The sequence below is a fragment of the Meriones unguiculatus genome, chromosome 6 (assembly GCF_030254825.1).
Source record: "Meriones unguiculatus strain TT.TT164.6M chromosome 6, Bangor_MerUng_6.1, whole genome shotgun sequence".
Taxonomy (NCBI): domain Eukaryota; kingdom Metazoa; phylum Chordata; class Mammalia; order Rodentia; family Muridae; genus Meriones; species Meriones unguiculatus.
Window position 1 is genome coordinate 28,331,291 of NC_083354.1, and position 26,689 is coordinate 28,357,979.

At 41.6% G+C, this 26,689-nt stretch overlaps 1 pseudogene; it reads right to left on the minus strand.

Annotated features, from left to right (window-relative positions):
- LOC110543463 (baculoviral IAP repeat-containing protein 1a-like) overlaps positions 1-25,712 on the minus strand; it is a 75,267-nt pseudogene extending 49,555 nt beyond the window's left edge.
- Between the last annotated feature and the right edge of the window lie 977 nt (positions 25,713-26,689).

Genomic DNA, 26,689 nt, shown 5'->3' on the forward strand with positions numbered 1-26,689 from the left:
GCAATTGCTTACAGAGTATATCGGAAGAATATACTTGTAGCTGGGGCAGGATGGAAGAGCAAACTTAGGAGCCTGTATGTAAGGCAGATTATGAAGAATCCCTGTCTCTGCTCACATTATTGCCAGCTCTCCTTCCCTAGAAATAGGAGTACTTCATCTGTGACACTCAGGCAAGGCTGGAAAGAGAAGACAGTGCGTTAAGACCAGGTGGTTTGTTTTCTGCCAGTGGAATAGACCTGTCGGATGAAGTGACCTCAGGATCCCCAAGCCCAGAGGCTGAGCACCGAGGGAACTATGGGAAGCTGAAGGTCTTATGAGGCCCCAAAGAGATCTATGACAAATGAAAATAAAGAAAAGTGCAATTCCGGAATTAGATATGTGGCAGACACAAAATTCTGACTCAGGTGCTAAAGAGATGCTCAGCATAAAGAGCACTGGCTGCTCTTGCAAAGGAGTCAGGTTTGTTTCCAGCACCACATGCTGGCTCTCGGCAACTGTATCTCCAGTTCCAGGATCCAACACCCTGTCTAGCCTCTGAGGGCACCAGGCAGGCATGTGGCACCCATACTTACATGCAGGCAACACTCACACACAGAAACGTACAAATAAGGGGGAAAACCCCCGACTGACCTGTGTAGAAAAGGCCTGCTTTGACGAGAGCTTCAACAGCCTCAGGTGACTCATGGGGCCAGTCCTTAAAAGTGTCCTTCCTCAAGTCTTCATTAGCAAAGACGCTGTCATTGCAGTAAGCTTGGGGAAAAGATGTGGGTGAGAAGAGCAGGCTTTGAAAACAAAGTTCAAGTTAGGTTTGTGTATAGGTGGAATGATGTCATGATCTGTGCTTGTGTCAGAATAATTGAGGGTGTTTAGAAGAGCAGGGAGAAATAAGAGATACAAGAAATACCATGTTAGAACTGCTGGAGCAGAGTGGTAAACACCGGGGTATTCCATTCATTCTATTCATTTCTGTGCATGGTCACTGTGTTAAAATGTAACTTAAGACTGTCCCCTGGTCATCTAGCATCAGGATAGAAGAATATTGAGAGGAGATTCCTATTTCCAGAGTCAGTGTGAAGATCTGAGAAAGGTCATTTCTTCTGTGGCTTTCTTAAAAACAGTCATTTTCATGGCTTGCTCTTTGAGATCACCACACTGGGAAGATCACTCATCCTGGCTCTGGGCCACTGGTCTTCTCCATATTGTGAGTACTTGAAAATTAAAGTGTCCTAACCTTGGTCTGACAAGATTCTCAAGATGAAATTCTGCTGTGTTCACACATAATCCTAGATTCCCCCTTTTTTTCCTTTTGCTTTAAGTATTTCTTTGGCATTTGGAATACTACACTTTAATTTAACCAGAAAACTATCTTTAGTGTCTAGAAACTTTTACTGACTTTTGACTTCTATTAAGCCAGAATGTCATAGCAAATAGATTCTACTGTTTTTCTTTTTTTTTCAACAATGTATCCTATGTATATTTTTTTTTTAATTTTTATTAATTATATTTTATTCACTTTATATCCCCCCATAAAGCCCACCTTCCTCCCCTCCCATTCCCACCTTCCCTCCCTCTTTTCCACGTATGCCCCTCCCCAAGTCCACTGATAGAGGACGTCCTCTTTTCCTTCCTTCTGATTCTAGTCTATCAGATCTCATCAGGAGTGGCTGCATTGTCTTCTTCTGTGGCCTAGTAAGGCCACTTCCCTCTCAAAGGGAGGTGATCAAAGAGCACCTACTAGAATCTGTACACCTAAAGAAATTAATCAAGAGGGAGGACTCTGGCTATAATGCTCAATCTCCATCCCGAAAGGCAAAGAGGATGTACATCAGAAGGAGAAGAACACAGGAAACAAGTTAGGAGCCAACCACAGAGGGCCTCTGAAAGGCTCTGCCCTGCAGACTTTCAAAGCAGATGCTGAGGCTTTTGGTTACTGTTGGGCAGAGTGCATGCAATCTTATTAAAGAAGTGGGAAATAGTAAGATCTGGAGAGGACAGGAACTCCACGAGGAGAGCAACAGAACCAAAAAATCTGAGCACAGGGGTCTTTCCTGTGATTCATACTCCAACAAAGTACCATGCATGGAGATAACCTAGAACCCCTGCACAGATGTAGCCCATGGCAGTTCAGTGTCCAAGTGGGTTCCATAGTAATGGGAACAGGGACTGCCTCTGACATGAACTAATTGGCCTGCTCTACTGTTTTTCTTAGTTCTCACAAGTATGTTTCTCTGGTTGGAGCAGGCTGACACTTGTGTCTTTCTTTGGCTTCCTTCTTTATCTGATCATTTCTTTCACCTATATTAGGAAGCTGTCTCAGGACTTAGAGTTCTGTGTGTGTTCATGTGTGTGCAGGTATACGTGCAGGTATATTGTTCAGATATCTGTGGAAGTCAGAGGACAACCTTCACTGTGTCTCCTTTGTTGTGAGGGGCTTTCACTTATCTGGGGTGGTTGAAGATCCCCAGGATTCTATCTTTCCCTGCTTCCCCAGCCCTGAGATTACAAATGCACAACAGTAACACCTGGCTTTGTCACATGGTTTCTGGAGACAGTTTGCAAGGAAAGCACCCTGCACTTACTGCCCATCCCTGACCCTTAGAGTTCCTAATCAGATAAATACTTTCAGTGATTCTCTTCCCAGGAATCCTGCTCATGAATTGCTTCTTTAATAAAAAAGAGCATGCTGGGTAACACTGTAGACTCTTCCAGTTTTGCTATGGTTGTATTCATGATCAGGCCTTTTTGACAGTCCATTCCCCATGGTGATAATATCAGTTTTTTTTTTTCTTTTTCTTTTCTTTTTTTTTTTTTGTAGACTCTTGCATATGTGGCCAAAGACACAGCTCTGCATTCAAAGACCAAGAGAACAAACATTGTCTGTGTCTTCTTTTTCCCTTTGTGTTTGTTATTTAGCAAGTTACTGGAAAAAGGTGTTTCCAGCCAGAAGGATGCCATCTCTCTCTCTCTCTCTCTCTCTCTCTCTCTCTCTCTCTCTCTCTCTCTCTCTCTCTCTTGCTCTGTTTGTAGATGTGTGTGTGTCTGTGTGTGTGTACACTCACTTGATTATGAATGTGTGTGTGAGTGTTTTGCCTACAGGAAGCATGTATGTATACCACAGGTTGGCTGGGGCCCCAGGTGGACAGAAAGGATGTTACATCCCCTCAAGACGAAGTTAGAAGTTGTTGTAAGCCACTACCTTGGAGACACTTTGAACTGAGCCTGAGTCCTCCACAAGAACAACAAATACTCATAACATCTGAGACATGCCTTCACCTCCTGCTTATTTGGGGGATGAGAGACAATGCTTTGCCATGTTGGCTAAACTAAGCTATCCTTAAACTCATCAAATTTCTGCCTCAGCTTTCTTAGTGCTGGGATTACAGGCATGGACCTCTATACTTGGCACTAACCTCATGCAGCCCATACTGGCCTCTAACCTGTTACAATATTCCTACCTGGTCATGGGCACCTCATTCCACCTTCCAAGAGCAGGAAATACAGGGAGAAGCACACTCATGTGACCATAGAATTCTTACTCTATTACAACTGTTTTCACCCATCTACTACCCCATGTTCCCATGTCTCTGACCTCTGCTGGAACTGGACTCAGAGCCTGTCCTACTTGGTATATGGATGCCCTACAACTGAGCTAGATTCCTAACATTAAGGTTTTTTTTTTTTTCCTTTGGATGTTGGCGTGAAACACAAGGACCTTGTTCATTCTAGGCAAGTGAGTAATATCCTTAGGCCTGTCACATCATTTTAATGTGAATATTCCTTAATTTCTTAACAGCACACTATGTCACTTAAGAATGCTTTTGGGGACTGGGAATGTAGCTCAGTTGGTAGCATTCTCTCCTATATTTCAGGAAGTCCTTCGTTCCATCACCAGCACCCAAGAAGCTCTGTCTCAGCACTGAGCAGGAGAAACAAAAGTTCAAAATTCATTTGCATTTGAGGCCAGCCTGGAATAGGAGAGATGCTCAAAAATGCTTCCAAAACATGTTATCCAAAATGTTAGCTGTTTTAAAGAAGCATCCATGACAGCGCCCACCCTACCACACTTAGCTGTGTTTACCTATGCTAAACAATGAGCCAGTTCATGGCTCCACAGTATAGATGCTTGCTGCTGAGCCTGACAAACTTTTAATTAATCCCTGGAACCCTCATGGCAGAAGGAGAGAAGCAACTCCTATGTTGTCCTCTGGCTTCCGACCTTCACACATGGACCCATGCATACACATATATGTTATGGAAATAACTGAATGTAAATTGGGTTTTATTTTCCTTCGTTTTAGAGACAGATTTTCTTCGTGTAGGCTTGTCTGTCCTGGACTAGTTTTGTAGACCAAGCAGGTTTCAAACTCAAAGATCCACCTGCCTCTGCCTCCCTGAGTGCTTGGATTACAGGCATGTGCCACAGTGACTGGCTGGGTGTCAATTTTTTAAAGATTTACTTTTAAGGATTCACTTATTTTTATTTTTGATGTAGGTGTTCTGTCTGCATGTTTGGCTGTACCATATGTGTGCAGTGGCCAAGGATGTCAGAGGACTGTATTGGATTCTCTGGAACTATACTTGCAGAGTTGTCAGCTACTAAAGGGTCCTGGGAACCTAACCCGAGTCCTTCCCAGGAGCGCAAAGTACATTAACCACTCAGCCGTCTTTCCCAGCCATAAAAAACAAAAACAAAACAAAAAAAAAAAAACTCATTCCATGATGGAGAAATCATTTATAAAAATATTTTTTGAAGAAAGTTGATGAGGGCTGAAGAGATGGCTCAGTGGTTAAAAGCACTTTCTACTCTTTTAGGGGACCTGAATTCGGTTCCCAGCACCCATATCGGACAGCTCACAAATGCCTGTTACTCCACCTCGAAGGGATCTGATGCCCTTTTCTGGCTTCCAAAAGCACCTGTATATGTGCAGCATGTGCACACAGAAAGAGAGAGACAGAGAGACAGAGAGACAGAGCCTGAGATACAGAGAGAGAGAGAGAGAGAGAGAGAGAGAGAGAGAGAGAGAGAGAGAGAGAAACACAAAAAGAAAGAACAAACAAAGACTTTGGAATGTGCCTGAGATTTTACCTGATACCATAGGTAATTCTCTTCTGATCCAGGAATTCACAAAATGTTCTCCCTGAGGAAAAGAAATTCAGGTTACTGCCTGATTGGCTGACTTACAAGATATACATCTATCTGTGGCCTGCAACTTAAGGTCTTCCCAAACTGAAGTGAATTTTCATTTGAGCAGCAGAATTTGAGCAAAGCAGCCCTTTAATTTTGGTTTGATTTCTATTGATCTTGTAAACTTTTATGCAGTGCCTAACATCAGTGAAATGGAAGCTTTCTCAGGGTCACTCTTACCACAAACCCTGCTCAACCACAGAACTGCAGTTATACACAGAGGTGTATTTTTTTACTCATGAGGAACTGAGACATGGGAAGGGAGCCACACTCAGAAGAACCTCTCCAACCAAGCAACTCTTCCTGTGAGAAAACTGCACCCCAACTGTCAGCCCATGCCCAGTCACACAATACAGTCTCCTTTGGCTTCAGTTTGAGGTGGGTACCCACTGCTTGCCACTAGAATGTCGTTACTAGTTTAAGGGTGTAAATAATCAGGTTCAGGAGCCAGCTTTGAGTGCCCAGACTCTGCCATGTATTAGGTCAGAAGATTGAGTCAGACATCCAGATGGAGGCGGCAGGAGGTAGCTAGAGTAGTGAGTGGAATCACTCAGAGGGAAGATGAAGGAGACAGCAGAAGCAACCCAAAGCCAGCCTGGAAACTGTCTAAGTGGTTCCAGCTTCACAAGACAAGAGTTTTGTTTCCTCTCTGCAGAGAAGAGGCAGGACAATGACAAGAGAAAGGAAGAGAAACACAGAGTATTTGGGAAAACAAACAAACAAAAATGAACATCACCCTGATGAATCACATATTATTAGGTAACAAACATAGGCTATTAGAAAGAGTTGGCACTTGTAAATTACCGTCACATGAACAAATCCCTCGTAGCTTTGAATATATTGGGCAATTTCCTCTGACGATTTCACACTTTGAAGAAATTCACATCTATAATTAAAAATATAATTAAAATATACTCCAAGTTCCTGGGGCTGTACCATTTCCCAGGACACACATCAATCTGCAGCCCTAGAGACCAGCACAGATCAGGGACCAACAGGTGAAACCTCCCCCACCCTTCCCCATCTACTGGCCTGCCAGCAATAGTAATGAGTTCTGCTCAGAGTGCTTGAGCTCCACTTCCCTGTGAGCTCTAAACTTCAGTTTCCCCGGCCTGTGCCATTTCCCAGGACACGCTCCGATCTGTGGCCTTGGAGATCAGCATTGATCAGAGAGCAGCATCAAGGATCAGAGAGTAGCAGACCAGCATGGATCAAAGAGCAGCAGGAAAAGCATAAGACTGAGGCCATCTGGGACCAAGATCTCCAGAGACCTGCTACCATCAGAGACCACCAGGCCTGCTAATACCAAAGTCAACCAAATTATTCAGAATCAGTACAAGAACACAAGCAACAAATCCCAGGGCCATGTGACATCACCAAAACCCAACTATCCTACCACAGTAAGCCCTGAGGACACTATCACACCATAAGCACAAGAAAACAGTCTTAAATCTGATGTTGTGAAAACAAATGATTAAAGCCTTAAAAGAAGTAAATAAATCCCTCAAAAGAAATTCAGGAAAATACAATCAAACAGGTAAAGGAACTGAATAAATCCCTTAGAGAAACACAGAAAAAACAGCAACAACAACAACAAAAAACAGCCAAATAGGAGAAGGAAAAGAATAAAACTGTCCAAGACCTAAAAAGGGAAACAGAAGCAATAAAGAAAACACAATCTGAGGCAATCCTGAAGATGGAAAGCCTAGGGAAGAGAACAGAAACTACAGACAAAAGCATCACCAACAAAATACAAGAGATGGAAGAGAGAATCTCAGCTGTAGAAGATACTATTGAAGAAATTGATTCATCAGCCGAAGAAAATGTTAAATATAAAACATTCCTGACACAAAACATCTATGAAATCTGAGACAATAGCAAAAGACCAACCCTAAGAATAATAGAAATTGAAGGAGAAGACTCCAAGCTCCCAGGCCCAGAAAATATTTTCAACAAAATCATAGAAGAAAACTTCCCCAACCTAAAGAAAGAGGTGCCTATAAATATACAAGCCTACAGAACACCAAATAGACTGGACCAGAAAAAAAATCCTCCCATCACATAATAATCAAAACAGTAAATGTACAGAACAAAATAGAATATTGAAAGCTGAAAGGTAAAAAGGCCAAGTCACATTAAAAGGCAGACCTATCAGAATTAAATCTGACTTCTCACCAGAAACTCTAAAAGCAAGAAAGGCTTGAGCAGCTATGTTACAGACACTGAGACACCACATATGTCAGCTGTGACTAATATGTCCAGCAAAACATTAATCACCATAGAGGGAGAAAGCAAGATATTCTATGACAAAAACAAATTTAAACAATACCTAACCACAAACCCAGCCCTACAGAAGGAAAACGACAGAGGGAAAACTGCAACCCCAGCAGGGTAATCACACCCAGATAAACACAGGAAACAAATAACCCCACAACAATAAACCAAAACAGGGAAGGGACACACACACACACACACACACACACACACACACACAGCACAACAAACACTACCACCACCATCAAAATAATGGGAATCAACAACCAGTGGTCATCAATCTCTCTCAACATCAATGGCCTCAACTCCCTGTTAAACACACATACACTCACACACACACGCTAACAGAATTGATGTGTAAACAGGACCCATCATTCAGTTGCTAACAAGAAACACACCTCAGTAACAATGATAGACATTACCTCAGAATAAAGGGCTGGAAAAAGGTTTTCCAAGTAAATGGTCACAGAAGCAAGCTGGAGTGGCTATTCTAATATCTAACAAAATAGACTTTCATCCAAAATTAATTAAAAGAGATGAGAAAGGGCACTTCATACTCATCCAAGGAAAAATCAACCAAGATTATATTTCATTTCTGAACATACATGGCCAAAATGCAAGAGCACCCACAGTCATAAAAGAAACATTACTAAAGCTTAAATCACACATTGAACCCCACACGTGGGAGGAGTTCAACACATCTCTCTCACCAAAGACAGATCATCGAGACAGCAACTAAACAGAGAAATAATGAAACTAATTGATGTAATGAGTCATTTGGACCTATCAGAGATCCACAGAACATTTCATTCAAACACCAAAGAATATGCCTTCTTCTCAGCACCTCTTGGAATCTTCTTCAAAATTGACCACATACTCAGATACAAAGCAAGCCTCAACAAATATAAGAAAATCGAAATGACACCTTGTATTCTATCAGAATACCATGAATTAAAGTTAGACTTCAACAATAACAGAAACAGTAGAATGTCTACAAACTCACAGAACTTGAACAACTCTCTAGCTAATGACTACTGGGTCATGGAGGAAATAAAGAAATTAAAAGCTTTCCAGAATTCAATGAAAATGAAAGCACAACATACCTAAACTTATGGGACACAATGAAAGAAGTACTAAGAGGAAAGTTCATAGCACTATGTGCCTTCATAAACAAATGTAAAGAGCTTATACTAGCAACTTAATAGCTCACTTGAAGGCTCTGTAAAAATGGAAGCAAACACACCCAAGAGGAGTAGGCATCAGGAAATAATCCAACTCAGGGATAAAATCAATAACCTAGAAACAAAGAGAACAATACAGAAAATCAACAAAACAAGAGCTGATTCTTTGAGAAAATCAACAAGATAGACAAACCCTTAGCCAAACTAACTAAAAGAGAGAGGGAGAGTATCCAAATTAATAAAATCAGAAATGAAAAAGGGGCTATAACAACAGATACCAAGGAAATCCAAAGAATCATTAGATCATACTTCCAAACCTGTATGCCACAAAATTGGAAAATCTAAATGAAATGGATGATACTTACCAAAGTAAAATCAAGATCAGGTTAACAATTTAAATAGACCTATAACCACTAAGGAAATAGAAGCAATCATCAAAAGCCTCCCAACCAAAAAGAGCCGTGGACCAGATGGTTTTAGCCTAAATTTTAACAGACTTGCAAAGAACTAGTACCAACACTCCTCAAACTACTTCACAAAACAGAAACAGAAGGAACATTGCCAAACTCATTCTATGAGACCACAGTTACCCTGATACTGAAACCACACAAAGACCCAACAGAGAATTTCAGATCAATCTCCTTTATGAACACTGATTCAAAAATACTCAATAAAATACTTAAACTGAATCCAAAAACACATCAAAATTATCATCCACCATGATCAAGCAGACTTCATCCCAGAAATGCAGGGATGGTTCAACATATAAAAATCCATCAACCTAATCCACCATATAAACAAACTGAAGGAAAAAAAATCTCATGATCATCTCATTAGGTGGTGAAAATGCCTTTGACAAAACCCAACATCCCAAGGGGGATCCAAGATGACAGTGACCAGCGGCATAGTATCTGAGAGGCTGAGGACCTGAAACTCCAAAATTGGTGAGTGGAGGGGCAGCTAAAGCCTGAAAATCGACAATGAGGCTTCCTGAACAAGAGGGGGCATCACATGAGTTGAGACCTTTAGATTCAGGTCACCTGAGGACTTCTCTGGGGACAGAGAGAAGCGAACTTTTGAACCCTTTGCATTTCCCTTTTTCGGGCCTCCCTCCCCTCGGAGTTGGCCCTCAGTGCCAGAGATTCTCAGCACAGAACTCTCTGCCTGGGGATTGAGACAGCAGAGGCGGAGCTCCTATCTCCTCAGCTGTGTGGCTGCCAGCCTTACCCACCTTCCGAGTCCCAGATCCAAGGTACCAGCCTTCCTGGTCCCAGGTCCTGGGTCTGCAAGCAGCTGTACAGACTCTGCAGGGTCTGCTAGCCAGTGACTGTATGTCCCCTCAGTGGTGGACAGCTGGCTGTACAGCCACCAAAATAACCAAGTACACCAGGTGCCAGGCCACCTAGGTCTGTGGACCAATGTTGTGGTCCCCCAGGACTTCCCAGCAGGCACCTTAACCAGCCTCCTATTCTGATGCTGCGGTTGGACTCCCTACTTTGGTGGTTGCAGCACCACTGAGCTGACGGAGCTCATCCTCCCATGTTTGACTCAGCAGGTCCAAACCTGGAGTAGAGAGCAGGGGTACCAAGGTGGTTGCCGATTTGACCTGCTAGAGAGAGAGTGTGCCCTCAAGTCCCTGCAGAGTCCCAGATCCAGGGTCCTTCTAAGATAGCAGCTGGTCATCAGATCCCTCCCATCCACACATCCACTGTGGGAAACAGGGGGATTCTTGGGACACTGAAGCCCCTGCTCTGCGGGGTCCACCAGTGGAGTTCAGGCAAATAACATCTGGAGCTCAGACAGAGCCAGATACCAGTAGCCTGTAGGACACTGAGGTACTGAGGGAATTTTCATAAGCAATTATCACCAGCCTGTGTGACACTTTCAGTGCCTGCAACCCCTTTGGTGCCTGCAAGGCAGCACCCCTCCCACACACTCAAGGCTTCTACATTATTTACCCCCCTGTCTCCTTTAGGTACAATTCCGGCCATGTGCGAACACACACCCTTGCCCAAACTTGTCCTGCTGTGCCCTAGGACTTTCCTCCCACAGGTACAGCTGAAACACCAATGCACATGCTGAAACCACTGGACCTCTCTCATCTTCCTGAAGAATTCTCCAGACTCCAGAGAAAGACCATACAGTCTGAACTGCAGAATCCAGGAAAAACAGTGAACGTTACAGATAAGCAAATGGCCAGAGGTCGGCGAAAGAACACATCCAACAAAAATCAGGACATTATGGCTTCACCAGCAACCACCCAAATCAATGGCTATCCAATCCATCTGAAACAGGAAAATGACTGTAAAGATATGCTTATCCAGTTAGTAGAGGCACATAAAGAGGAAACAGATCTCTCAGAGAAATACCATACAAATAGAGACAGTTAAAGAGGAAATGAATACATGTCTCAAAGAATTGGCCACACAAGTGGAGGCAAATAAAGAGGAAATGAATAAAGCTCTCAAAGAAACACAGTCAAATATAGCCAAACAAAAAGAGACGCAAGTAGAGGCACAATTACTGGAATAGAGAGAGGAAACGAACCAAAAAATAATTGAGGCCATCATACAGAGACAGGAATCTACCTTCAAAAAGGTGAAGGAAATGGTGCAAGGCATAAAAACAGAATTAGAATCAATAAAACACACACACACACACACACACAGAAAACTTCTAACATGGACTCTATTGCCTGGTTTGGATCAGCTCCCCATGGCAGGACTGTGTTTCCTGGCCTCGGTGGACGAGGATATGCTCAGTCCTGATGTGACTTGATGTCTTGGGGAGGGCTGATAAAAGGGAAGAGGACTCTCATTTTCTGGAAGGAAAGGGAGAAGGGGGAAGGAAGAAGGGGGAGAGGAGATTGGGAGGAAAGGAGTGAAGGGTCACCCTTATGATGTAATACAAATGAATTTAAATAAAAAAAAGAAAATTTTCTTTATTAAAAAAACTCTATAAACAGAGATGTTCTACACTGCAAAGACCGTTTAATAAAACCTCTCAAATTATTGGACTTTATACATTACTAATACTGTCAGGAAAAATACTTGCAAACACAAGACCTGAGTAGGTCCCAACCAGATGGAGAACCAGCACTGAGCAGGGAAGTGGACACAAGGACTCTAACCAAGAAGCTATTTCCAACTGATCCCTGCTGATGAGGGGACAATCAGTCTCCAGTGCAGTGTCCCTGGGTATAACCACACACTTCAGGGCAGGCCTATGCCCAGGAATACTTGCCAACACAAAACACACTCCGTGTTTTTTTTTTTGTTTTGTTTTGTTTTGTTTTGTTTTTTTGGTCATACTAATTTTTTGATTGTTATGATTTTCTTGTGATGAGGGGCGAATTCAAAGCATAATAAGAATAGACAAAAAAGTCCATACCAGGGACACCAAGATGGCAGCGAGCAGAGCGCACCGTTTTGGAGAGGCAGAAGACATGAATCTCCTTAATTGGTGAGTGGAGAGTCAATCAAAGCTAGAATTTGGAGTGTGGGGCTTTCTAAAGGAGAGGGGCCACCACAGAAGCGTGGAATGCTAGTAGATTTAGATGGGGCACGGACTTCTCTAGGAAGGAAATAGGGCGCTTCCCTTGTCTGGGGCTCCCGCGGGGAAACCCGCACACAGCACCAGGCAGCTGAGCACAAAACTCACATTCAGGAGATCAAGGCAGCAGAGACAGTGCTCCGGGCCCCTTACAGCAGCGGTCTGCTGTAACCACCTGTTGAACACGCGACCCCTCCTGGGACACGTCCCGCTTGGGGCCCTCTGGTCCAGAGGATCGTCCCCTCCCCGATCCCGATGACGGGATCCCACGGTTTAGACAGCAGCAGGAAGTGCAGCGGAGCTCATGCCCCAAGTGGCCAGAGCGCAATAACCCCAGAAACCTCCACACAGGAGGAGCGCAGGCCCAATCACAGAGCTCCAACCACTGAGCGCTAACCACAGAGACTCAGATCCACAATACCATTCTTCCTGGATACCAAAGCCGCAAAGCTCAGTGCCTGGGACCCAAGATGGGTGGAGGCAGGGAGGCAGGGCTCCAGACCCCACAGCCGCAACGGAGAGCAGTACTGAGTGCTGACCGCCACTACTCAGAGGAGAACACACCCGACCTAGAGCCCTCTCGCCGAGCTCTTGACCCGCGGAACACACTCCCCACCACCACCACCACCATCACCCGGCTCTGCAGGAGTGCACCCACCACCGAAACTCCACCCCACCAGAGTGCACGCCCAATACAGTGCTAGCCACAGAGACTCAACCCGTCCCAGATCCCAAGCCTGCAAGTGGCAGCACGGACTACACAGGGCTGCCCAGCCAGTGACTCTATGGGCCATCCAACCCCTCAGTGGCAGAAAACCAGCTGAAAAGACACCAAAGACCAGCAGACCTGTAAAATCAATACGCGCACGCATTCTTCAACAGCGCTTGTGATCCCTTAGCGCCTGCAACAACTTCAGTGCCTGCAAAGCACCCCTCTTACACACTGAAGGCCTCTTCATTCACCAACTCCCTGTCCCTTAGGACACACCCACAAGCACACGCTCAAACACACGCTACCCCGCATTTGCCCTTCTGCGCCTGCGAACTTTCCTTCTACAGGTATAGCTGAATAACCAACGCACACACTGAAACCACTAGACCTCACTAGACCTTCATTTTCCTGAAGAATTCTCCAGATACCAGAGAAAAAACAGTCTGACCTGCAGAATCCAGGAACAGACAGTGAACACGACAGATAACCAAATGGCCAGAGGTCAGCAAAAGAACACAACCAACGCAAATCAAGATATCATGGCTTCACCGGCAACCTCCAAAATTATTGGACACTCCAACTCAGCAGAAACAGAAAAAGAAAATGATTTTAAAGCTATGATTATCCAGTTATTTGAGGCACATAAAGAGGGAACCAAAAAATCTCTCAGAGAAATAGTCATAGAGATTCAAATAGTTAAAGAGGATACAAAAAAATCCCTTAACGATCTGGCCTCCCAAATAGAAACAAAGACAAACGAGGTGAACGAAGAAGCTCTTAAAGAAACACATGCAAATATGGCCAAACAATTGGAGGCAGAAGCAGAGGTACTAAGAGAGGAAATAAACAAAAATATACAGTCCATCTTGGAGACACAGGAATCCACACTCAAACAGATGAAGGAAATGTTGCAAGACATGAAAACGGAATTAGAAATAAGAATAAAGAAAACACAAACTGAGAAAACCCTGGAACTGAAGAACTTAGAGAAAAGAGAAGGAATCTCAAAGGTAAGCATTACGAATAAAATTCAAGAGATGGAAGAGAGAATCTCGGGTGCTGAAGATACACTCACAGAAATTGATACTTCTCTCAAAGCAAAAATAAAATCAGAAAAATCCCAAACACAAACCATCCAAGAAATCAAGGATGCCATGAAAAGGCAAAATATAAGAATAATAGGAATTGAAGAAGAAGAGGAGTCCAGGTTACAAGGTCTAGAAAATATTTTCAAGAAAATCATAGAAGAAAATTTTCCCAACCTAAAGAAAGAGATGTCCACAAACATACAAGAGGCCTACAGAACACCAAATAGACTAGACCAGAGAAGAAACTCCTCACGCCACATCATAGTCAAAACACTTAATCTACAGAACAAAGAAAAGATACTAAAAGCAGCAAGGGAAAAAGGCCAAGTAACATATAAAGGCAAACCTATCAGAATCACACTGGACTTCTCATCAGAAACTATGAAAGCCAGAAGAGCCTGGGGAGAGATCATGCGGGCCCTAAGGGACCACAGGTGCCAACCTAGACTACTTTACCCAGCAAAGCTTTCAATCAACATAGATGGAGAAAATAAAATATTCCACGACAAAACTAAATTTAAGCAATATTTGAACAGCAACCCAGCCCTACAGAAGATACTAGAAGGAAAATTCCAATCCAATGAAAACAAACACACCCAAGAAAACATAGGGTAAAGATAATTTCCAACAAAAGACAAAAGCAAACAAGCAATGATTCACAGTAACATCGCCAACTCCACAATAATAGGAAATAACATTCAATGGTCATTAATATCTATCAACATCAATGGACTCAACTCTCCAATAAAAAGACACAGGCTAACAGAATGGGTGCGGAAACAGGAACCAACATTCTGCTGCATCCAAGAAACACACCTAAGCAACAAAGATAAACATTACCCCAGAGTAAAAGGCTGAAAAACAGTTTTTCAAGTAAATGGACCCAAAAAACAAGCAGGAATGGGTATCTAATAAAATAGATTTTCAACCAAAACTAATCAAAAAAGACATAGAGGGGCACTACATTTTCATCAAAGGAAAAATTCACCAAGAAGACATCACAATTCTAAACATCTATGCCCCAAATACAAGAGCACCCACATTCACAAAAGAAACATTATTAAAGCTTAAACCACACATTGATGGCAATACCCTAATAGTGGGTGACTTCAACACCCCACTCTCACCAAGGGACAGATCAACTAGACAGAAACCAAATAGGGAAATAAAAGCACTTACAGAGTCCCTAAATCAAATGGACCTAATAGACGTCTACAGATCTTTCCACCCAAACTCAAAAGAGTATACCTTCTTTTCAGCACCTCATGGAACCTTCTCCAAAATAGACCATATAGTTGGTCACAAAGCAAGCCTTAACAGATATAAAAAGATTGAGATAATACCTTGTATTCTGTCGGACCACTATGGACTAAAGCTGGACATCAACAACAATGGAAACAAAAAAAAGCCGACACGCACATGGAAACTGAACAACTTGTTACTCAATGACAGCTGGGTTAAGGAAGAAATAAAGAAAGAAATTAAAGACTTCTTAGAACTCAATGAAAATGAAGGTACAACATACCCAAATTAATGGGACACATTGAAAGCGGTGCTCAGAGGAAAATTTATAGCACTAAGTGCCTACAAGAAGAAATTTATAACATCACATACAAGTAACTTAATGGCCCAACTGAAAACCCTAGAAAAAAAAAAAAGAAGCAGATACACCCAAGAGGAGCAGAAGGCTAGAAATAATCAAACTCAGGGCTGAAACCAATCAATTAGAAACAAATAAAACTATTCAAAGAATCAATGAAACAAAAAGCTGGTTCTTTGAGAAAATCAACAAGATAGACAAACCCTTAGCCAAGCTAACTAAAAAGCAGAGAGAATCTATCCAAATCAGCAAAATCAGAAATGAAAACGGGGACATAACTACAGACACTGAAGAAATCCAAACAATCATTAGGTCATACTACAAAAGTCTATATGCCACAAAATTTGAAAATTTAAACGAAATGGACAATTTCCTTGATAGATTCCATCTACCAACATTAAGTCAAGATCAGATGGAAAGACTGAATAGCCCTATATCCCCCAAGGAAATTGCAGCAGTCATTAACAGCCTCCCCTCCAAAAAAAGCTCTGGGCCAGATGGTTTCAGCGCAGAATTCTACCAGACCTTCAAAGAAGTGCTAATACCAATTCTCCTCAAACTATTCCACAAAATAGAAACAGAAGGAACATTACCAAACTCATTCTATGAAGCAAGTTACCTTGATACCCAAACCACACAAAGACCCAACAAAAAAAGAGAACTTCAGACCTATCTCTCTTATGAATATTGATGCAAAAATACTCAATAAAATACTTGCAAACCGAATCCAAGAACACATCAAAGATATCATCCACCATGACCAAGTAGGCTTCATCCCAGGCATGCAAGGGTGGTTCAACATACGGAAATCCATCAATGTAATCCACCACATAAACAAACTGAAGGAAAAAAACCACATGATCATCTCCTTGGACGCTGAAAAAGCATTTGACAAAGTCCAACACCCATTCATGTTTAAAGTATTGGAGAGATCAGGGATACAAGGCACATACTTAAACATAGTAAAGGCAATATACAGCAAGCCTACAGCCAACATCAAACTCAATAGAGAGAAACTTAAATCAATCCCACTGAAATCAGAGACAAGACAAGGCTGCCCACTCTCCCCATATCTCTTCAACATAGTACTTGAAGTCTTAGCCAGAGCAATAAGACAACTAAAGGAGATCAAGGGGATACAAATTGGAAAGGAAGAGGTCAAAGTGTCCCTATTGGCAGATGATATGATAGTATACATGAATGACCCCAAAAATTCAACCAGAGAACTCCTACCGCTGATAAACACCTTCAGCAAAGTGGCTGGATACAAAATCAACTCAAAAAAATCAGAAGCCCTCCTGTATACCAAAGACAAAAGGAAAGAAAATTAGGGAAACAACACACTTCAAAATAGCCACTAATAACATAAAGTACCTTGGGGTGACACTAACCAAGCAAGTGAAAGACCTGTTTGAGAAAAACTTCAAGTCTCTGAAGAAAGAAATCAAAGAAGATCTCAGAAGATGGAAAGATCTCCCGTGCTCATGGATTGGTAGGATCAACATTGTGAAAATGGCCATCCTGCCAAAAGCAATCTACAGATTCAATGCAATTCCCATCAAAATACCAATTCAATTCTTTTCAGACCTTGAAAAAAAGATTCTCAGCTTCATATGGAAAAACAAAAAACCTAGAATCTCCAAAACAACCCTATACAACAACAGATCATCTGGAGATATCTCCATTCCTGATCTCAAGCTGTACTACAGAGAAATAGTAATAAAAACTGCATGGTATTGGCATAGAAACAGAAAGGAGGATCAATGGAACTGAATTGAAGACCCAGAAATAAACCCACGTACATATGAATACTCAATTTTTGACAAAGCAGCCAAAACCATTCAATGGAAAAAAAGATAGCATCTTCAACAAATGGCGCTGGTCTAATTGGATGTCTGCATGTAGAAAAATGAAAATAAATCCACATTTATCACCCTGCACAAAACTAAAGTCCAAGTGGATCAAAGACCTCAACATAAAACCAGATATGCTAAATCTGTTAGAAGAAAAAGTAGGGAACAGCCTAGAACTCATTGGTACAGGAGACAACTTCCTAAACAGAACTCCAACAGCACAGGCTTTAAGAGCAACAATCAATAAATGGGACCTCATGAAACTGAAAAGCTTCTGTAAAGCAAAGGACACCATCATCAAAACAAAACGACTGCGTACAGATTGGGAAAGAATCTTCGCCAACCCTCTATCTGACAGAGGGCTAATATCCAGTATATATAAAGAACTAAAGAAGCTGAAAAGCAGCAAAACAAGTAATCCACTTAAAAAATGGGGAACAGAGCTAAACAGAGAATTCTCTGTAGAGGAATATAGAATGGCAGAGAAACACTTAAAGAAATGCTCAACCTCACTAGCCATTAGGGAAATGCAAATCAAAACAACCCTAAGATTTCACCTTACACCCATAAGAATGGCCAAGATGAAAAACACAAATGACAACACATGTTGGAGAGGTTGTGGAGAAAGGGGAACCCTCCTCCACTGCTGGTGGGAATGTAATCTGGTACAACCACTTTGGAAGTCAATCTGGCGCTTTCTCAGACAATTAGGAATAGCACTTCCTCAAGACCCAGCTATACCACTGCTAGGCATATACCTAAAATTTGCTCAAGTACACAATAAGGACATTTGCTCAACCATGTTTGTAGCAGCTTTATTTGTAATAGCCAGAACCTGGAAGCAACCCAGATGTCCATCAACGGAGGAATGGATACAGAAATTGTGGTATTTTTACACAATGGAATACTACTCAACAATCAAAAAGGAGGAAATCATGAAATTTGCAGGCAAATGGTGGGATCTAGAAAAGATCATTCTGAGTGAAGTATCCCAGAAGGAGAAAGACAAACATGGAATATACTCGCTTATATAGACCTAAAAGATAGGATAAACATAATGAAATCTATACACCTAAAGAAGATAGTCAAGAAAGCAGACACGGGGTATGATGATCTATCCTCATTTAAAAAGACAAATGGGTTATGCATTGAACGTATGACAGGAGTCTACCGCAGAAAGCATCTGACTCTACCTAGCAGTGCTCCAAAATAGATACTAAGACTCACAACCAAACCTTCGGCAGAGTGCAGGGAATCATATGAAAGAAGGGGAGTTTGATGTGGAAAGGATAGGAGCTCCACAAGGACCAAACGTATCTGGGCACAGGGTCTTTTCTGAGATGGACACTCAACCAAAGACCATGAGAGGATAAAACCTAGAACCTCTGCTCAGATGTGACCCATGATAGCTCAGTAATCAATTGGTTTCCCATAGTAAGGGGAACAAGGACTATTTCTAACAGGAACTCAATGACTGGCTCTTTGACCTCCCCACCTCCCAAGGGAGGAGCAGTACTGTTAGGCCACAGTGGAGGACTTTGCAGCCAGTCCGGAAAATACCTGACAAAAGGGAGTCATATGAAGGGGAGGACGTCCTCCCCCTATTAGTGGACTTGGGAAGGGGCAGGGAGGAGATGAGGGAGGGAGGGTGGGACTGGGGAGGGAATGAGGGATACAACTGGGATACAGAATTAACAAAATGTAACTAATGAGAAAAATAAAATTATAAAAAAAAAATTAAAAAAAAAAAACAAAAACGTCCATACCAGGGTCCAAGTTCCAGAAAATATCTTCGAGAAAATCAAAGAAGAAAAATTTCCCAATTTAAAAAAAGGAGATGTCCATAAACATATAAGAGGCCTATAGAACACCAAATAGACTAGACCAGAAAAGAAATTCCTCATGTCACATCATAGTCAGAACACTGAATCTACAGAACAAAGAAAATATATTAAAAGCAGCAAGGGAAAAAGGCCAAGTAACATATAAAGGTAGACCTATCAGAAACACACAAGATTTATCAGAAACTATGAAAGCCAGTAGGGCCTGGGCAGATGTCATGCAGACTTCATGGGACCACAGATGCCAACCCAGAATACTATACCCAGCAAAGCTTTCAACCAACATAGATGGAAAAAACAAACCATTCCATGACAAAACAAAATTTAAGCAATAACTACACAGGAAGCTAGCCCTACAGGAGATATTAGAAGGAAAACTCCAATGCAATGAAAACACTACACTCAAGAAAACATAGGATACAGATAATTTCCCAACAAAAATTACAAGAAAACAATCAATGAATCACAGTAAGTCCACCAATTCCACAATAAAAGTCATTGGTCACTATTATCCATCAACATCAATGGACTCAAATCTTCAATAAAAAGACACAGACTAACAGGATGGTTGCAGAAACAGGATACAACATTCTGCTGTATCCAAGAAACACACCCCTGCAACAGAGATAAACACTACCTCAGAGTAAGGGGATAGAAAAATGTTTTTCAAGCAAATGGACCCAGAAAACAAGCTGGGGGTAACTATCCTAATATCTAATAAAATAGACTTTCAACCAAAATTAATCAAAAAAGATGAGGAGGGGCACTTCATTCTCATCAAAGGAAAAATCCACCAGGAGTACATCACAATTTTGAACATCTATGCCCCAAATACAAGACCACCTACATTTGTAAATGAGACATTATTAAAGCTAAAATCATTCATCCATCCCAACACCTTAATAATGGGAGACTTCAACACTCCACTCTCACCAAGGGACAGATCATGCAGACAGAAGCCAAACGGGGAAATAAGGGCACTTACAGAGCTCCTAAATCAAATGGACCTAATAGATGTCTACAGAACTTTTCACCCAAATTCAAAAGAGTATACCTTCTTTGAGCACCTCATGGAACCTTCTCCAAAATAGACCATATAGTTGGTCACAAAGCAAGCCTCAACAGATACAAGAAGATTGAAATAATCTCTTGTATCCCGTCTGATCACCATGGAATTAAGCTGGATCTCACCAACAACAGAAATAGCAAAAAGCCTACACATTCATGAAAACTGAACAACTCCCTACTCAATGACAGCTGGGTCAGGGAAGAAATAAAGAAAGAAATCAAAGACTTCGTAGAATTCAATGAAAATGAAGGTAAAACATACCCAAACTTATGGGACACAATGAAAGCAGTGCCGAGAGGAAAGCTCATAGCACTAAGTGCCTGCAAGAAGAAATTTGAAACATCCTATACAAGCAACTTAATAGCTTACCTGAAAGCCCTAGGGAAAAAAAAAAAGAGAAGCAAACACACCAGTAGACAAACTGGAAAAATTCAAGCTCAGGTAAGAAATCAATAAATTAGAAACAAATAAAACAATTCAAAGAATCAATGAAACCAAGAGCTGATTCTTTAAGAAAATCAACAAGATCGACAAACCGTTAGCCAAGCTAACTAAAAGGAAGAGAGAACCTAAAAGAGGGACATAACAACAGGCACTCAAGAAATCCAAACAATCATTAGGTCTGACTACAAAAGCCTATATGCAACAAAATTTGAAAATCTAAATGAAATGGACAATTTTCTTGATAGATTGCACTTAACAAAGTTAAATAGAGATCAGGCAGAAAGATTGAAAAGTCCTCTATGCCCCAAGGAAACAGAAGGAGTCATCAACAGTCTCCCTTCCAAAAAAAAGCCAGGGCCAGATGGTTTCAGTGCAGAATTCTACCAGACCTTCAGGGAAGAGCTAACTCCAATTTTCTTCAAACTATTTGACAAAATAGAAACAAAAGGAACATTACCAAACTCATTCTATGAAGCCACAGTCACCTTGATACCTAAACCACACAAAGACCCAACAAAAAAAGAGAATTTTAGACCTGTCTCTCTTGTAAAACTACTCAATAAAATACTTGCAAACCGAATCCAAGAACACACACAAAAAAAATCATCCACCATGACCAAGTAGGTTTCATCCCAGGCATGCAAGGGTGGTTCAATATACAGAAATCCATCAATGTAATCCACAATATAAACAAACTGAATGAGAAAAAACACATGATAATGTCCTTAGATGTTGACATTTGACAAAATCCAAAATCCATTCATGATTAAAGTCTTGGAGAGACCAGGGATACAAGGTACATACTTAAACATAATAAAGGCAATATAGAGCAAGCCTACAGCCTACATCAAACTAAACAGAGAGAAACTTAAATCAATCCCACTGAAATCAGGGCCAAGGCAAGGCTGCCCACTCTCTCCATATCGCTTCAACATTATACTTGAAGTCCTAGCTAGAGCAAGAAGACAAATAAAGTAGATCAAAGGAATACAAATCAGAAAGGAAGAAATCAAAGTATTACTATTCACAGATGATATGATAGTATACATGAATCACCCTAAAAATTGAACCAGAGAACTCCTTCAACTGACAAACACCTTCAGCAAAGTGGCTGGATACAAAATTAACTCAAAAACTCAGAAGCCCTCCTGTATAAAACAGGATAAAACAGCCGAGAAAGAAACTAGGGAAACAACATCCTTCACAATAGACACTAAAAATATAAAAGTTCCTCAGTGTGATTCTAACCAAGCAAGTGAAAGACCTGTCTGAAAAAAACTTCAAGTCTCTGAAGAAAGAAATTGAAGAGGATATCAGAAGATGGAAAGATCTCGCATGCTCATGGGTCGGTAGGATTAACATAGTGAAAATGGCCATCCTGCCAAAAGCAATATACAGATTCAATGAAATTCCTATCCAAATACCAACATAATTCTTTACAGACCTTGAAAGAAAAATTCTCCACTTCATATGGAAAAATAAAAAACCCAGAATCTCCAAAATGATCCTGTACAACAACAGATCATATGGAGGTATCTCCATCCCTGATCTCAAGCTGTACTACAGAGCAATAGTAATAAAAACTGCATGGTATTGGCATAGAAACAGAATGGTGGATCAATGGAACCAAATAGAAGACCAAGAAATAAATCCATACACTTATGGATACTTGATTTTTGACAAAGCAGCCAAAACCATTCAATGGAAAAAATACAGCATCTTCAACAAATGATGGTGGTCCAACTGGATGTCTACATGCAGAAAAATTAAAATAGATCCATGTTTATCACCCTGAACAACACTAACTTCCAAGTGGATCAAAGACCTCAACATAAAACCAGACACACTAAATTGGTTAGAAGAAAAAGTGGGGAAGAGCCTAGAACTCATTGGCACAGAACGCAGATATCCTGAACAGAACATCAACAGCACAGGCTCTAAGAGCAACAATCAATAAATGGGATCTCATCAAACTAAAAAGCTTCTGTAGAGCAAAGGACACCGTCATCAGAAAAAAAAACGATAGTCTACAGACTGGTAAAGGATCTTCACCATCCCTATATCTGACAGAGGACCAATATCCAGAATATATAAAGAAATAAAGAAGTAAAAAGCAACAAATCAAGTAAACTAAAAGGATCTAAAAAGAGAATTCTGTGTAGAGGACTATAGAATGGAAGAGAAACACCTAAAGTAACACTCAACTTCCTTGGCCATCAGGGATATGCAAATCAAAATGACCCTGAGATTTCACCTAACACCCATCAGAATGGCTAAGATCAAAATCTCAAGTGACAACACATGCTAGAGAGGATGTGGAGAAAGAGGAACCCTTCTCCATTGCTGGTGGAAATGTAACTTGTACAACCACTTCGGAAATCAGTCTGGTGCTTTCTCAGACAATTAGGAATAGTGCTTCCTCAAGATCCAGCTATACCACTCCTAGGCATATATCCAAAGATATATGTACACAACATATATATATGCTCAAGTACACAACAAGGACATTTGCTCAACCATGTTTGTAGCAGCTTTATTCATAATAGCCAGAAACTAGAAACAACCCAGATGTCCCTCAACGGAGGAATGGATACAGAAATTGTGGTACATTTACACAATGGAATGCTACTCAGCAATTAAAAACATGGAAATCATGAAATTTGCAGGCAAATAGTGATCTAGAAAAGATCATCCTGAGTTAGGTATCCCAGAAGCAGAAAGACACAAATGGTATATACTCACTTATAAGTGGATACTAAGCCTATAAGATAGGACAAACATACTAAAATCTGTACACCTAAAGAAGCTAAACAAGAAGGACGTTCCAGAGTAAGATGATCAAACCTCACTTAGAAAGACAAATGGGATGGACATTGGAAGTAGGAGAAACAAGAAACAGGATAGAAGCATACTATAGAGGAGCTCTGAAAGACTCTACCTAGCAGTGTATCAAAGCAGATGCTGAGACTCATAACCGAACCTTGGGCAGAGTCCAGGGAATCATATTTAAGAAGAGGGAGTTAGTATGACCTGGAGAGGATGGAAGCACCACAATGACCAAATATATCTAGACACAGGAATCTTGTCTGAGACTGATTCTCCAACCAAGGTCCATTCATGGATATAACCTAGAACCCCTGCTCAGACGTAGCCCATGGCAGCTTAGCATCCAAGTGGATTTCCCTAGTAAGGAGAACAGGGACTATCTCTGACATGAACTCAATGGCTGGCTCTTTGACAACCCCACCCACCCACCCAGGGAGGAGCAGCTTTGTTAGGCCACAGAGGAGGACATTGCAGCCAATCCTGATGAGACCTGATAAGCTAGGGTCAGATGGAAGGGGAGGAGGACCTCCCCTATCATGGACTTAGAGAGGGACAGGGAGGAAAGGAGGGAGGGAGAATGGGCTTGGGAGGGTATGAGGAAGGGGGCTACAGTGGGGATACAAAGTAAATAAACTAATTAATATAAAAATAAAAATTAGACAAAGAAAGGCTAAAAAAAAAGAAAAGTAGTGGTTACAAGATTGATTAAAAAAAACTAAGAATGTATTAAAAATATCCTTTATGGATCAAGCCAATAAAATCACTCAATAATCCAGCAAAAAACAAACAAACAAACAAACAAACAAAAACTTTAAAAATAGAAGAAAAAGCTAAGTTTGTGTGATTCAAATTTATCACTATGTGACCACTTAAAAAGTTCTGGGGTGACCCCGTATAAGATAGGAGGAAGATCAGAACTCAAGGGAATACCCCAACAATGTGGCTTTTATCTCTAGGTTTATTTTGCTCTGTAAAACATTAAAAAGTTTACTCATGAAATACGATCCACTTACTTGGGGAACCACTTGGCATGCTACTTCCAGGGATCATCTCCTTCTTCCCAGTTTCCCAGGCATCCACCGCAGGAGAAGTACTGCACAGTGTCCCTTTCACCTACAGATGCAGGGAAGACCAGGTGTGTCTTGGAGCTGATCATACTGAACCAGAGCAACACAGACCCCAGCATGCTTGCTCTTCCATGTTCCCTCTGGCTGAATCTCTGGCCACATCCCACTGCCCTAAATGACCCACTCCTGAGTCTGGACCTCCCATCCCAGCCATGGCCATCCTCCATAGACACAGCCCAGGGCTTTGGAGGTCCTACCTAGGTGATCTAGCACTCAGCTATACACTCAGCCCACGGCCGGTACTCTTAAGGTCTAAATGTAAAGAAAAGCAACATTTTACTTTACACACATATGTGTGTGCATGTGTGTATGCTTATACATACATATCTATAGCAAACCAATAATGTTTCATTAAATGTGCACTAAAGCAGAAGCAAAGTTATTAAAGTTGAAATGTGATGAAATACACATTATGTCTAATGTAACACAGTTCATTAGCAAAATACTGCCCACAAAATGGAACCTAACCCTTAACCACCACAGAAAACCTCACAAAATGGGACCCAGTTAGTTACCTGTAAAGACAATGCTGGCTGTGGAGAGTACACATGACGAGGTCCTATGGGCATAAAACGGCCACTTCTCAAAGGACTCCAGCCTTGCCTCCTCTTCTTGGTACTGTGCTTTGCCGCCTCTCAGCGTCTTCTCTGGACTCTTCACCCTTATGTCATACTTGCCGATGTTACCGACATCTTTGCCCAACAGGAACTCACATTCTGGACGAAATTTCTTGTGGATTTCTATGGGAACTTTCCTGAGGCTGGTGTGAAAGAGGATTAAGCTACAGCAAAAGCACTGCACCCCAAGTTTCACCTCAGTAAGGTAAAACCCAGCAGCTGCCAAGTCCTGAGGCGTCCATGACCTATATGGGTCATAGGTCACAAAAGTCTTTAATCTCTTAGCTTCACTGCGCATCTATGAGTTAAATCCTTTCTTCATTTTCATTCGTTCTTTGTGCTCTTCTTTTACATGGCTCTTGGCCAACTGCACTGCATCCACACCAAGAAGAGCAGAGAGCTCATGGAGATGATCATAATCAAACTCAGTAACTGGCTCCTCAGAGGCCTCCCCGTGCTCTAAAAGGCCATCTTCTAAAAGAGAAAGGAAAACAGATAATGGTGATAGCAATGCTTTGCTATAAAGAACATGAATTTAGGTCCCATGAGGTGGCTCAGAGGGTAAAAACACTTGCAGCTAAACCCAGGACATGGAAAGAAGAGAACTGACACCCACAAGTTGTCGTCTGACTTCCACATGGACATGGGAATACACACACTCATACCCCTGCCCCATATGTCAAAACAAAGGGACTAAAAAGAAATAATTGCTGTGTCAACTTGTATCTCAAGCAAGTCGACTAGGCCATGAGGACCAGCTATGAACAAGACAAATAGGCCTGTTTCCATCCATAAAGGCTCTGCCCACCTTTTGTTTCTTTGTTTGTTATTCTGAGATAGAATTATGCTATGTATTCCATGCTGGTCTAGAACTTGTGGCCGAGGCAGGCGCCACAGGAAGGTGTTTACCCTGGGACCCTCTTTGGTTTGAGTTGTGCACATCTCCCTCTTGTAATAACCTACATATACCACAGACACCCTGCCACTTTCATTGAGCCAATTTCTGGGCTTTTGGATTTTTTTCTTTTCTCTTTGGTGACAGACAGTCAAGTGTAGGCAGTCTCTATTAAAGTGTGGCACCAATGCATTAAGAAGGGAGAATGGACAGGCTGATCTCACCTGCACACTAGTTTGCGGTGCATATGCAGGAAAGTAAAACTACTTTCTCACATTTATGGAAAGTTCCCTATTGAGCATCTTATCTTTCACATAATTACTTATGCATATGAAGAAAGTCAGATGTGTTATGTGAAGGACATGCTCAGGGACTAAAGGCTTGGTTAAATTCAGCCTGTCAGACAAAACAAAGAACCTGTCTCC